The sequence below is a fragment of the Mesocricetus auratus genome, unplaced genomic scaffold, assembly GCF_017639785.1.
Source record: "Mesocricetus auratus isolate SY011 unplaced genomic scaffold, BCM_Maur_2.0 Super-Scaffold_100007, whole genome shotgun sequence".
NCBI classification, from domain to species: domain Eukaryota; kingdom Metazoa; phylum Chordata; class Mammalia; order Rodentia; family Cricetidae; genus Mesocricetus; species Mesocricetus auratus.
The window spans coordinates 94172689-94187103 of NW_024429191.1; the positions used below are offsets into that span (position 1 = coordinate 94172689).

Below are 14415 nucleotides of genomic sequence, written 5' to 3' on the forward strand. Positions count from 1 at the left end.
TCAGTTTAAAATTAGATATGAAACAAGGTTGCTTCACAAGTCAGTTCCAGGTCCCTTTCCCTCCCCTCCTCCCGTGCCCTCCCCCCCAACCCCCCATTATCCCCCTCATTTCCCCAGGGAGGGTGAGGCCCTCCATGGGGGTGTCCATAGTCTGTCATTTCATATAGGGCAGGGCCTAGACCCTTCCCCAAGTGTTCAGTGTTTTTTTTTTTTTTTGGTTTTCCGAGACAGGGTTTCTCTGTATTATTTTGGAGGCTGTCCTGGAACTCACTCTGTAGACCAGGCTGGCCTCGAACTCACAGAGATCCGCCTGCCTCTGCCTCCCGAGTGCTGGGATTAAAGGCGTGCGCCACCACCGCCCGGCTTGTTTTCTTAATTTTAGATAGATTTCTTTTATGTGTATGATTGCTTTGCCTTTATGTATGTCTGTGTACAGTGTACACGCCTGGCACCTGCCGAGATCGGAAGAGGGCATCAGATCCTCCAGATTTAGAGAGTTGGGGACGGCTGTGAGCCGCCATGTGGGTCCTGGGGACCAAACAAGTGCTCTTAACTTCTGTGCCGTCTGCCTAGACATCTCTTTCGGGGACAGTGTCTCTCACTGGGGTCTGGGGCTTGCCCGTTATGCTGGCTGGCCCACACTGCCCCCACCCCCCCCATCCTCCTGTCTCTACCTCTCCAATGCCAAGGTTGTAAGTGCTGGATGTGGGTGCTGGGAATAAGCCTGAGCACCCCCAGCCACCCCCAGCCCCCCACCCCCTGCCTCCCCCAGCCACAAGAAAAGCCCTTCATAGTCATCTAAGCCCCAAGATGCTGCACTTCCTGTAGGCAGAGGGAGAGGAGGCAGGGCCTTCCCAGGGAGCCTATTGGAAATCATATGGGGTGCCCCTTGGGGGGGGGCCCTGCCTCCTATCTCCTAGCCTCTAACTTCTCCAAGGCTACATCTCATTCTCCATCCTCCACCGGTCACCCATCCTCGGGGTCTCTTGGTACCCCTGCTGAGCTGTCCCTGGCCTGACACCATAGAGCAGGGTCCTTCCTGCTCCCTAACTTCCTGCTCCCTAACTTCCTGCTCAGCTCTTTTCTGGGTCTCCCACCCCTTCCTTGCAAGTCCTCACTCTGGCCTCCTGAACTCCATCTTTTGCTTTGTGGAACTCCCGCACACCCCTCAAATCCCTACCCATCCTTCCCTACAGCCTCCCTTCCAATGACTCTGAGGCGTCTTTTGTATTTAATGTAAATTGTTTGTGCACGAACCATCTTTCCTCTGCTAGCTGCTTCTTCCAGTGCAGAAAATGGATTTCCACGGGACAATAAGTAATTCTCTGTTCTTCAAGATGCAGGAAACGTGAGCAGTAAGAAGAAGCTAAAATTTAAGCTTCCATCAGCCTGAACGTTCTGCTGTAGTCTTCAGAATTCTGACAGAGGGCTGGAGTCCTCGGGGCAGGGCTCGGGCTGCTGTCTTGTTTTTATAGAGCACCGCAAGGTGACTAATAAGTGACTTGGACACGGCAGATGCCCAATAAAATACTGGTGATGACTGGCACATCGTGACCTGGGCACAGCATTTTGGTGGCTGCTACAGGCATGTGTAGGGGTCCCACAGGATCTCCGAGGGGGCAGGGCAGAAATGAGTCATCCTGGGGGGGGTACACCAGGGAGGGAGGCTGTACCCTGGCAGAGTCCTCGAAAGAGTACGGGGGACCTGAATAGCAGAAGGGAAGGGGCAGCCGAGGCTCCCTGGGCTCGCTCTCCTATTCTGGGCCTTGGTGAGACCCTCCTATATACGGTGGGCGGCCCCTGGGTGGCGATGGGGCACAGAACTCTGCTGCCGGGACAGGGTGCTGGCTCAGCCCCTACAGCCTCCCTCTGGCGCGCAGCCACGCCGGCGGCTCCCCGGGCTGCCTTATAAGGCGCCAGGCGCTGCACTTGCTCACCGCTCGCTCCTCCGTGGTCTGGTACCCTGCCTTCTCTGGTGCTCATGAGGCCCTGCTGAGTTCCTGGGTGTGTCCTGGCCGCGCCCATGAACCCACTGGTTCTGAGCCATCACCTCCTCCTCCCGGCCTGCCTCAGACTCCGAGGCTCCCTGGTTCCTTGCCGGGGAGGAGTGACTGACCTCCTCCTGTGTGTCCCTGGGTGCTAGGAACACATCAGTCCCGGGGACAGAGAGGGTAGAGGCCCCCACTCGGACTGCGGGGCCTACAAGTCCAGTGTGGCATGGAGGGGTTAATCATAGCACAGGCCACCCAGTGGGTCACAGAATAGGGGAATTCCAGGATAGGAAAGTCCGGTCCAGGATGGGGAAGAATGTACCAGTTCCAGACTGGGAACTTGATATACCCCACAAGTTGGGGGTGTCCAGTTGGGGGGAGGGCACCCACCATGATCAGAGCTGGTGAGGAGGCACCCCAGCCTTTGTATTTTCAGGACACCCTCCAGGCTGTGGGGATGCAATGACTGTCCCTGGTCTGTGACTTTCCTCAGGGTGGGCTTCTTCATCTGCAGCTCAGGGCTTAGGGTGAAAGCCTGTTCGAGCTTCTCTGGGTCAGCAGAGGTAGCTCATGGGCGTGGGGGGGGGATGGGTGTGCGCGTAGCCTCCTGAGTTTCCTCTGCAGAGATCCAGCCACATCTGCGGAGGCGGGGGGGGGGGTGGGGGGTGGGGGGGGGGGGGTGGGTGGGGTCATTCCCACCAGGCCATCATCACACCTGCCTGACCCTCTGCTCCCTGCTACAGTGGCCATCCTGTTCTGGGACTGGCTGTCTTTCCCTCCTGCGAATGGGCGCATTCAGTCTGAGCTGTTTCAGACTGTTCCTACCTAGGTCAAGTTAGGAAACTGGAGGGCTAGGGGAAAGAGTGGTCAGGTCAGTTGGGTCTCCTTCAAGGTGTAGGCGGACAGACCCTGGCTCTGGGGTCCAGGCAGAGTCCCTCCTTGGCTGCCTACCAGCTGTCTGCCGCCCAGCTGTCTGCCTGCAGAGCCAAGGGTGCAGTGATGGGGAGAAGCCAGGCCTCTCCACGGATCACGGCCCAGCAGCTGTGGAATACCTTAAATAGAGACAGACAGCTGCGGCATGCCTGCCCAGGGGCGGGGGACGGGGGGGGGGGCAGGGGCGGGTCCTGCTCCGCCCCTCCAGTTCTGTGGCTGAGACTCTGACCACCCAGTGGTGCTGGGGATTGAACCTGGCCCCCAGCACATGGCACTATGTGACACTCGCCCCTGCCCCCGCCCCACCTACATGAAGCAGTTGCCCAAGGAGGAACCATGCCGGCGACCTCAGCTTCCAGGCCCTGGACAGCTGCTAGGATCCAGCGTCTGAATGGTGGTGTGGCTGTCGAGGGTAGCCCAGGGTGCATGGCCATGCTCTGTCTGTGTGACTAGAAGAACATTTTCAACCCTGCTGGGGGTGCACTGATGTTCCTAACTTACACCCTGGGTGTGAGCAGCCCTTGACCAGACTCTGGATTCCTCTGGTGGCCAGGGAGAGTGCCACATGGCATATGTTGGCCCGGTCCCCAGAGCCTCAAGCCTGGGAGTTGCAAAGGATGGTGTACTCAAGGCTCACACCACGTCCTCTAGGGCTTGCAGTGGACTAGGAGGTGCAGGCCCCCACCCCCTATCACAGGGAATCCTTTGCCCTCCTGTCGTCAACAGACCACGGACATTGGGACCCAAGAGCTGACTTCCTTCCAACTCTCTGCAAACACTGGGCATAGGAGAGAATAAAATGAGGTGGAGAGGGCTTGGGAGGCAGAAGCTAGCCAGTCACGAGAGTTCTGTTCGGCCTGAGGCATGTGACCCATCTCAACAATAAAACCATGGAGGTGAGAGCTGGAGAAATGACTCAGTGGTTAGCGGTGCTTTTTGTACTGGGCGTGATGGCGCACACCCTTAATCCCAGCATCTGAGAGCCGGAGAGATGGCTCAAGAGGCTAAGAGCACTGGCTGCTCTTCCAGAGGTCCTGAGTTCAATTCCCAGCAACCACATGGTGGCTCACAACCATCTGTAATGAGATCTGGTGCCCTCTGCTGACCTGCATGCAGACATGCAGGCAGACATGTGTATGTACAATAAATCAATCAATCTAAAACAAGCAAAAAAAAAAAAAAAAGAGCAAAACTCCTAAAAAAAAAAAAAACTCAAACTAATAACCAGTGAGGTTGGAAGGTGTTGGGGTGACAGGAGCCTATGCTCTTTGCTTCTGACTACCTCACTGTCCCCCAAGAACTCACTGGGGAAGTCCTTGTGGGGGCCGGGGAGGGGCCCCTACTCTGAGTCTCCTAGAGAGGGAAGGGGCCTACAGCCACAGCGCCATCCCTGGCCCATGCTGAATTCTACCCACTGGCTCCGTCTGCCTGGCACCGCCTGATAGCTCACGGCGGCTGGGGTGGAAGCAGAGTCGGGTATCAGGCCCACGGGGGGCTGGGCCTGTTCTCTGGGCTGGGATCCTGTTTTCTGCTTTGCTCTGGCTTTTACCCCTCTGGTCCAGTTTTCTTGTGGTCAGAGTGGGTATGATTCCTCATTATTTCAGAGGGAGCCAGCACCCAGGAGGTTTGTGTTAAGTCCGTATATGAAAACCGAGCCCAGCCCCTATTTAAGGAAGCTGTGCCTTGCATGCAGACCCAAGGAAATGCTAGAATGTTCAGGTCTTCTGCTCAGTCCAGAGGGCCTGTCGATGCGCCTTGCTCCCACCTACTGGTGCTGTCTTACTCCCTGGCTCCCACCTTCTCCCTTTCTGTTGTGAATTCCGAGAGGCCTTTCTTACTCACCGCTAGATCATAAACCCAAAAGGCCAGAAGAGGAAGCCACCCCCTCCCCCGCTGTTCTCAAGAGGGTGCGCCATGCTGACAGCTGTGTATGCTGTCGACATTTGGAATTTTGTAAGTGTGGATTTTTTTTTTGAGACAGGGTTTCTCTGTGTAGCTTTTGGAGGCTGTCCTGGAACTAGCTCTTGTAGACCAGGCTGGTCTCAAACTCACAGAGATTTGCCTGCCTCTGTCTCCTGAGTGCTGGGACTAAAGGCGTGCGTCACCAACGCCCGGCCACCATGATTTGTTTTTTAAGAGTCTTTTGAGCTGTTGTTGGCGATCAGACTTATAGTTCCAGCACTTGAGAGCTTCAGCCAGAGATGGCTGGTAGTTAGAGACCAGCCGGGGCTACAGAGTGAATACCAGGCTGTCCTGGATTATGTAGCAAAGGAAGGAAGGAGAATTCTTCTGACTTTGGTTGCAGTGGTGTGAAGTTTAAGCACCCCCCTCACCCCCTAGTTATAGTGTGCTCTTCCAAACCGAAAATTCGAAGGCTTGTATTGTCAGGCTTCTGCTTTTACTTTGGGGCTTTTGGGTTTCATGTCCTGCTGCATTCCAGAACTATAGACAAGAATTTCACCCATGTTTTCTTCTAATGTTTCTGTGGTTTTATTTTTATGTACTGGTGTCATTAATCTGCTGGAATTTATTTCGGTTTGAGCATTGTGGTGGGATCTGGGTTTTTATTTTATTTTATTTTTTGCACGGATGTACGCTCGGTGAGCTGGCCCTTGCAGTGTGGGGTGTGCGCCGAGCTATTTTAGTTCTTTTGGTGACAGCGCTGTGCTGGCTTAGCAAAAACACCCTGGATGCGTTTCTTTCTTCCTCTCCCTTCTGGAACACTTTCACAGCAACACAATCCTGTCTTTGTTAAAACTTTTAAGGAACTCACTAGTGAAACCATCTGGGCCTGATACTTTTGTGGGCGTCTAGTATTTAAGAAGAAAAAAAAACCCTTAAAATTATTTTCCATGGGGCTGTGAGTTTAGAGAGACTCTTCAAAATTTATTTTTTTAGGGCAGAAGATGTAGCTGAGGATGTAGCTTGCTGGTGCTGGTCCGGCAGACACAGCCGCAGCATCCCAAGCACTGAAAGAAACCAACTATTGTTTAGTTGGGTGTGTAGCGAAAGCCTGTAATCTCAGCACTTGGGAGGCTGAGGCAGGAGATCGTGGATCTGAGGCTAGCTTAAGCCTCATAGTGAATTTTGGACCAGCCCAGGCTACTTAGGAATAATTGGTCTCAACGTGTGTGTGTGTGTGTCTGTGTGTGTGTCTCTCTCTGTGTCTGTGTGTATGTCTGTGTGTCTCTCTGTGTATGTCTCTGTGTCTGTGTGTGTGTGTAAGGATCCATGTCTTCCTTGGTCTTTCTCCACCTTATACACTGAGGCAGGGTTTCTCACTTAAACCCAGAGCTCTCTGGGCCTCACTGGCCCCCTTGCTGCAGAGCTCCTGAGAGCTGAGATTACAGGCAGCCAGGGATCCAAACTCTGGTCTTTCCACCACTGCTTCCTCCAGAGCCGATTTGAGAAAACATCTGCCACCCCAGAAGGAGGTGCCCTTCTGTTCCGCCTCCAGCCTTGAGCACTGCCCGCTTGTCGCTGGGACTTTGGGCCCCTGTTCCGAGGCTTTCTTATTCTTGGGGGTCGCATGCTGTGGCCCTTCGTGTCTGTTGTCTCCCATCCTTGTAGCCCAGGCTAGCTTCAGAGTCACACTACAAGTTCTTGAACCTCCTTCTGCCTCCACTCCTCTGATGCTGGAGTTACAGGTGTGACCCCACGGTTGGCATACAGACACATTTTTATACATCCTGTTAAGGCAGGCTAGAACAGCCTGTAAGGGAGAGCGGTTTATCCCAGCTCCGTTCGAGGCTTTTGGCCCATGGCCGGCTGGCCCCGTGTGGCTGCAGAGCACATCACGGTAGAGGACGCTGCTCACCTTGTAGTGGCTGGGAGCAGAGAGTCAGAAGGTGCTGAGTTCTCAATATCCCCTTTAGGGATAGCCCTCTGCGTGTCCCCACTCCCTGTGACCTAACCACCTAAGCGTCCCGCAGGTGTCCAACACACCGTCAGGATCCAGACATACCAGAGTGTTTGCTGCGAGGTTTTGAAAGTGACCCTGATATTACCGATTTCTCAGTCTTCACCTTTCTATCCAGACTGCCGCGAATGGTAATAGCCTTGTCCTGCCGGTGCTTTTCAGGGCATGCGCCAGCTTGTCTGTGTGTGTGCCGCATGTGTGCCGGTGCCGTCGAGTCCGGAAGGGGGTGTCGGAACCCCTGGGGCTAGAGCCAAGGGTCACTGTGGGTGCTGGAAACTAAACCTGAGTCCTTTGCAAAGCGGCCAGTGATCTTAAACTCCTGAGCCGGCTCCCTGGCCCCATGCCATGTCTTTCCCACATTCTCGAAGCAGATCTCAAAAGCATTAGGGGGTTTGATGACCTCATCAGACCTGTCCGCAGAGGCCAGAGTGGTGTCTACATGTCGGGTTCCCTTGGTTCGGGGAAGTCTGTGTCAGAATGCAGATCATGTGCTCATCGCCTATGGCTCTGGAGATCAAAGTGTTGAAAAGGTTAACAAGGGAGGGAGAAAAGGCCAGAGCTGCCTCGTGGTATCTCCGCGGGCACCAAGGAATGCAGCGGTGACTGTCCACCGCAGGCGGACTCTGTGTCCCCAGGAGCGGCCTGCTTGCTTGGGAGGAGACGAGGGTGAGGAAGAATGAGGGGCGTGGTTGGGCTAGAGATGGCCTGGTGGTGTGGTGGGCAGGGTCAGCTTAAGCCTTGGGGGGGTGGGCTCCAGATGTGCCGGCTGGGCGGTGCCCAGAACATCTGGGGATTGGTGCAGGACGAACGAGGCGCTGGGGCAGAGTGCACGGGGTGTGCAGAGTTCGGGAATCCAGTCAAAGGGTGTCTCAGTGCTTTTTTCTCTCTCCTCCCAGTGCTGGGATGGAACTCGGGGCGCTGTATGTGCGAGGCAAGTGTCCTACCACTGAGCTACGCCCTCGGCCCATTAATACAATAGTGTGTGTGCGTGTGTGCATATGCACGTGTGTGCGTGTGTGTGTGTGTGTGTGTGCATGTGTGTGTGGAGTGTCTGCATGCGTGTATGCAGGCCAGAAGCTGAAAGTGAGTGTTTCCCAGTCCCTCTCTGCCTTACCCTTCTGAGGCCGGGTCTCTCACTGAACCTGGCGCGCACCTGTAGGGTGACTGGTGGGCAAGCCTCAGGGATCCTATTTCTGCCTCCCCAGTGCTGCGATACCATGCCTGGCCTTTCGCGTGTGCTCGGCTAACGCGTCTTTATGCTTGGATGGCAGGTGCTGACCGAGCCTTCTCCCTAGCGCCACAGCAGTATTTTCGAAAACTGGAGTTAAAGCTTCTGTGGTGAGCAAGCTTCAGAATTTTGTCTAGACCCGGGGCACCACTGTGTTTCCTGAGCCCTGGCCTGAGAGACTTGTGGTTTGGGGTCTAGTTTGCTTTTTGAAGCTCTTGGGGGTAAAAACAGGTCAGTGCAGGCAGCTCTGAGACCTCAACAGCCTTGTGATTTGGCTGTGGCCATAAGGCACGGCTAGAGTATGGAAGGGAGAGTTACTCTGGCCCAAAGCAGTCCCTCTGTACCCTACAGCTCCTAGAACAGGAAGCAGAGACCTGAGGGTGCCACTTGCCCCCATCCAGAGTCCAGGATCCCCACAGGCACCCACTCTCCATGCTGTACAGCCCCCGATTTTTGAGTTCCAGAAGCCCTTCATGTCTGAATCCCCAGGCACCTCACCCAAGGAAGGAAAGGGGGGCCCCAACCTTTGGCTCTCTTGTCTTATATCCATGAGCCCAAATAATCCACTGACTTAACCTTTTGGCCCTGGGCCAGCTGGGCATTCTCTTTCTTGGTTTTCTTGCCTGTAGAAATCCTCCTGTCTCTACTTCCCGGGGCACCGTGAGATGACTTTGCATTAGGGCTGGAGTCCAGAGACCCATGGAAGGCTGGGGATGTGGCTCAGCTGGGAGAGTGTTTGCCTAAGGGTGTATGAAGAGCTGGGCACCACCTAACCCGATGCATGCCTGTAGTCCCAGCATTTGAGAACCAAAGGCAGAGGATCGGGACTTCAAGGCCATACTTAGCTATATGTGGAGACCAACCAGGGCTACGCGAGATACTGTGCCAAAAACAAGGCAAAAGGGCTGGAGAGGTGGCTCAGAGGTTAAGAGCACTGACTGCTCTTCCAGAGGTCCTGAGTTCAATTCCCAGCAACCACATGGTGGCTGACAACCATCTACAATTCAATCTGGTGCGTGCACTCTTCTGGCATGTAGACAAACTGTATATGTAATAAATAAATAAATCTTTAAAAAAAAAAACAAAGCAAAAGCCAGTCGACCTAGCAGGTGGTTTTTCATAGCGCGCACACACACGCACACGCACGCACACGCACACACGCACGCACACACGCACACACGCGCGCGCACGCACTGGAGGACAGTCTTGGCAGTGCCTTTGTCTGCCGCTCTTCACCTTAGCTTCTGAGACAGGGTGGTCTCAGTGAGCATGGGGTGTATCGGTCTGCTTGACTGACGGCCCCGCAGCCTCAGGGAGCCCCATCTCCGTACCCCCGCCTCCCAGTGCTTTCTACACGGGTATTGTGGCAAACACTTTAGTGACTGAGCCATACCCCCCAGCTGCACTCTGCTGTGTCCTCCTGCCCACACTAGAGGGACCCGGCTTGAGGGCTGACAGGTTTCTGTCAGCAGCAGGCCGACCCCTGCGGGCTTTTCTCTGCCTGGCTCTGGAGGAGGCGGTGAATGTATTTCCACCCTGGAAATGATGGCCCAGGAAGGTCCCTGCGCCTGGGTCTCTCTGTTCTGCTGACTAATGCTTATCTGATGACTGTGGGGAGCAGGCCCTTGTCAGTGCTGGCTCCGGTTACAGAGGGTTGAGACAGAGGGTTGAGATGGGCCCGGAGAGCAGGTCCCACACAATTCTACTGTATTACCGGCCATCCAGACTTCAGGAGACCCAGCCCCCAGGGCTCATCGCGGCCTGCCCCCAGGTAACCCCAGCATGAGGGGTATTACTGTGGGAGGCAAATCTGCCTGTGGGGTGCAATAGTCTTCCGGGGTGGGGCAAGGCTGGGGAGGATGGAGGAGGAGGAGGAGCCAGGGCCTTGGTTGAAGAAAGTGTTCCTTCAATTCCAGACCCTCCTCCAGGCCTGTGCGCTGATGTGGTGGACACGTGGTTACCCACGGTGGGGAGTCCTTTTCCCAGAGACCCTGTAACCTTGGAGGGGCCAGGCCCACACTGTCTGTCTCCGGGGAGGGTCTGGCTGTAGGGTCAGGGCCACCCTGGAATCCACAGCCCTGCTTGTCTACGGCTATTTACCCAGTCTGTCAGGGGACCTTCTGCTGAGAGAAGGAGGGAGGGAAGGGACTTGGCCCAGGCCAGTGTGTGGGAAGTTGAGCACCCGCCCTGAGGTCCTGGGGAGCAGGAGGTTTGCCTCCCCCTGACCAAGGCCTGGCTTGTCAAATGCACTCTTCTTGAGATCTGCTTGACTGGCCTCGGGCAGCTCCCAGCCTGTGCTTTTGAGTCTTGGGCACCCTGGGGTCTACTGAGCTGGGGCTCTGGGAGTTCTCAACCTGGTGTGCTGATGGGGAGTCTTCCCCGGGGCATATACTGACTTCAGTCAGGGCTCTCCTGATCTCTGCCTGCTGACAGTCGTCTGTCTGCCTGAGAGACCCGGCCAGCTTCCCTTTTCTCTTTCTTCTGTAACATCATCTGGCCAGGGGCTTCCCCATCCCTTAAGCTTTAGGGGTTAGGAGTTAGGTGGCTTTCCTGGTCTGTCTTCCCAGGACCCCAAGCCCTTATCCCAGGAGGGTGGGAGAAGTTGGTAATTGACCATCCTAACTCCATGACTTCCCTCGCCCCCTGCCACAAGCAGTCAAGTCCCAGAGAGAGAGTCCAGCACTTGCTTGTTGACATGCTAGGGGAGCCTGAGTGCTGTGCTGCTCTGGGGGGGGGGTTGGAGGCGGGGGGGATGGATGGGAGGCAGTGCTGGCCAGCGGGAGGCGGATAGAACCCTTGCTGGCCTGGGGTAGGATGATGCCCATGCGCCTACATGAGCTGCTGGGCTGGGTGGGAATTAAGTCCTGGCTGCTTGGTGAGCAGAGCTGACCCTGCACTGTCCTGCCCGTGACTCTGCTGGGTGGCTTTGCTGCGTGTCCAGGATGGGAGACTGGCCCATCCCAGCACACAGTGCCGTCGTGTTGAAGGCAGGCTTTAGCTGTCTCCAGGCAGCTCACTCGGGGCTCATCAGTTATCCTGGGAATGGGATAGGCCTATTTCCGGTGAGAATGAGCAGAGTGTTGTCCCAGGGAGGAAGTGGGCAGCAAGCATCTAAGGGATTGCACACGTTGGCCTCCCTCTGTCTCTGGGATGCTCCCTCTGTCTCTGGGATGCTCCCTCTGTCTCTGGGGTCTCCTGAAGCCGTGCCAGGGTGCAGGCTGCCGGGTGTCTGACCTCCAGGGGCTGGCTCTTCCATTTCACAGCCCCGCTGCTCGGGCCTGGGGTCCTGTGGGCGTCCTGGACTATCCTTTTCGTCTTTCTGGCTCTGAGCCCCACACTGGGTACTCATTGCCTTGAACAGCACCCAGCTCTCCTGGGACCCAGCCCGGGTACTTTGTGGCCACCCAAGGAGCCTCAGGTGCAGAGACAGGCAGAATCTTGTCATCTCCCTGTCCCGGAGCCAAACAGGGCAGCCAGGACAGTAGCCTGTGTCCTGCTTGGCTTTCTGGGAGGCCAGCCAGCTGATGTGGCCCAGGGGACTGGGAGTAACCCCTTGCCTTGTCTCTTCATTTCCAGGTTTGAGCGGGCCTCCAGGGCTGTGGGTGGAGGGGCCGGGGTGAGAGACAGAGACCCGGAGAGCTTAGAAAATTCTGTCCTCTGGGCTCGCTGTCCCTGGGAGCCAGGCCCGGCACTGATGGGTGGCAGGGTGATGCCCGTGAGGCTGGGTCCAGGAAAGGGGCCCTGTCCTCTGACGCCAGTCATTTTCCAGGTCAGGTAGTCAAGACCCAGAGAGCTCCAACCACCTGCCTGTGGCCCACAACATGGGGAAGCCTCGTGCACGCCCAGCTTCTTCTGTGGTTTTGGGTTCTGTCCTGGGGCAGGGAGCTCTCATCAACAACCACCAGGGAGTTTCCAGGAGCGCCTCTGCCTGCAGAGAGAGTGTCCCCAGCTCTGCTTGCTGTCCCCTGGCTCTGCTTACCCTCCTCTGGTCCAGTGCTAGGGACCCAGGTGGGAGACCCAAACACTAAAGGTTATACGATGTCTCCACCAAGCTGTTCCCGCCACCTGGCTGGAGATCACTCAGGAGGGCTGTGCTGCGCCATCATGGCGGCCTCTCTGTAAGGTGTGCGACCACATAGTGGGATTCCTCAGTAGCAGGCGTGGGGACCTGAATTCTATGCCCAGAACCCATGAGAAGAGCCAAGCGTGGAGGCACTGGGGAGGCAGAGATGGGCCTATCCTTGGAGCCCGGTGGCTAGTCAGCCCAGCCTGCTTGGTGAACCCCAGGCCAGTGTCTCTTAAAACAAAGTGCCTGGTGGTGCCCTGAGGCATAGCACTTTGGGTTGTTCTCTGGCCTTCATTCGAACACACTGAAGAAGTATGTCCCCCTAAAGGGACCCATGTTGGGGCGTGAGCACAGAGGTGGGACCCATCTTAGCGTTCTCCCAGACTCTGCACCCTGAGACCCTGAGGCCCTCGATGAGTGATCTCCCCCGCCACTCACGGCCTCTCATCCATGCCGCAGACACTGCCAGGGAGCCTGCTGACACGTTTGGACCTGGGATTTGTGTTTGAACAGCCCTGAGAGGAGAGAATGAGTAAGAGAGCATGGGGGAAGGCCAGAGGGAGGGGGAGAACGGCCTGGAAAGTCCAAACATGTGTTTCAGAAGCAGGTGCCAGCATGACATCTTCTGGAGGGTGGCTGAGGGCCCGAGTCCAGCCCAGCCCAGTAGAAGCCGGCCTTGGCTTTGTTCTGCTGTGCTTAGGGTATAGGAGGTTTGTTTCCATTTTAGGGACAGCTTGGGAGCCTGTCTTCTCACTCCTGGCCGCATTAATGTCCCATTAATGCTGAGTGCTTGCTGTGTTCCTGCGTGTTCCGAGAGTGCTAGGTGGTTGTTGAAGAGAGAAGGCTCAGAGACAGTGAGTCACTGGCTCCGGGCCACACAGCTTGGAGGGTTTGACTCCACGCCTCAGCTGGCAGGCGGAGACGCTTGCGGTTTCCAGGCTGTATGAGGGGGTAGCCTCTGCTTGGCCTCCTTGGCCCAACTGGGAGGATCCATGGACATGGCTAGCAAGTGCTAGCCACTCCTCTGTGGCCCTCACAGGCTAGCTGACAGGAGGCAGAGGTACGGTGATGAGCTGCGCAGCCCGTGAGGCTGCCGGGTTCCTGGACTGCGGGGCCTGCTCATCCTTGGCGTCTCTTGCTTTGTTCCGGGCCCTCTTCTGTGTCCCCCAACCCCGCTCTCATATCCCCAAGGCTGACGTGGGCCCTGCCATTCAGGACAACGTCAGAGGTACTCCTCCACCTGCCATCCTTTCTGCTGGCTTTGCAGTGTTCGGCGTTGGAAGTCTCTTTTACGACTCAGTTGATGTGCCTATAAAATGGGTTGGCTGGCGTCTTCCTGCCTCCTAAGACTTTGGGAAAGATCTGGTGGGAGGCATTGCCGGAGAGTTCTTTGCACCGACAAGTTTTTGGGCTGGCTGTGGCTCGGTTGGTGGAGTGCTTGTCTAGCGTGCCAAAGGCCCTGGGTTCAGCCCCCAGAGCTGTGTAAACGGAGTGAGTTTGAGTTCAGCCTGGGCTCCATGGGACTCTTGTATTTAAGTAAACAGGGTAAAACAGTGCTTTGCAGAGCGGCGATAAGCGGCCGTGGTTTGCTGGAGCCCGGGTCCTTCTGGAGCCTGGGTGCTGAGGGAGGGCTGGAGTTAGTGTGGGCTCAGTGCCCAGGAGGAAGTGGGGGAAGCCGCGAGTTCAGATCCCTGCCTGTCAGGATGGGAGCCGGCCTAGATTCCCCTTGGTAAGGAAGAGTTAAGTGACCAGGACCTGTGTGGGACTGAGTGACACCGTGTAACCAGCCTGTCCGTGCACAGTGGGACCTGGGCCAAAGCGAGCTCTTCCCCAGCCCACTCCCTCAGCCATCGGTTCCTGGTGGCCTGCCCTCCCCCGGGGCCCCACTGGCCCACACTGTACGACCCAAGCATGGGAAGAAGGGCCCAGCTGCGGGAGGCCATGCTGGACGGGGTCTGCCCTCCCAGGAAAACCAGCTGCGGGAGGCCATGCTGGACGGGGTCTGCCCTCCCAGGAAAACCAGCTGCGGGAGGTCATGCTGGACGGGGTCTGCCCTCCCAGGAAAACCAGCTGCGGGAGGCCATGCTGGACGGGGTCTGCCCTCCCAGGAAAACCAGCTGCGTGGGAAGCACGCCAGCCGCTCCGGAAGTCTGTGTGATACAGGCTGGACTCCGGGTCTGTCACCGTGACCTGTTCCTTTCGTGGTTCAGAGTCGCCGTGCCCAGTCACTGCCCCGTTTGAGACCTGTCTGTGTGAAGCTGCCACTCAGGTGCAGACC

General features: G+C 56.6%; 1 protein-coding gene across 4 annotated transcripts in view; it reads left to right on the forward strand.

The window, feature by feature from the left end:
• The window catches only part of Septin9 (septin 9), a 161410-nt gene that overhangs the window by 94779 nt on the left and 52216 nt on the right, over nt 1–14415 (forward strand). The window contains exon 1 of one of the 4 annotated variants that reach the window (XM_040750111.1): nt 9741–9842. The exons of the other annotated variants lie outside the window; for them this stretch is intronic. The gene's annotated coding sequence lies outside the window, so the exon portion shown is untranslated. Of the gene's footprint in view, nt 1–9740; nt 9843–14415 lie in introns of those variants that run through there. 4 annotated transcript variants of the gene reach the window in all.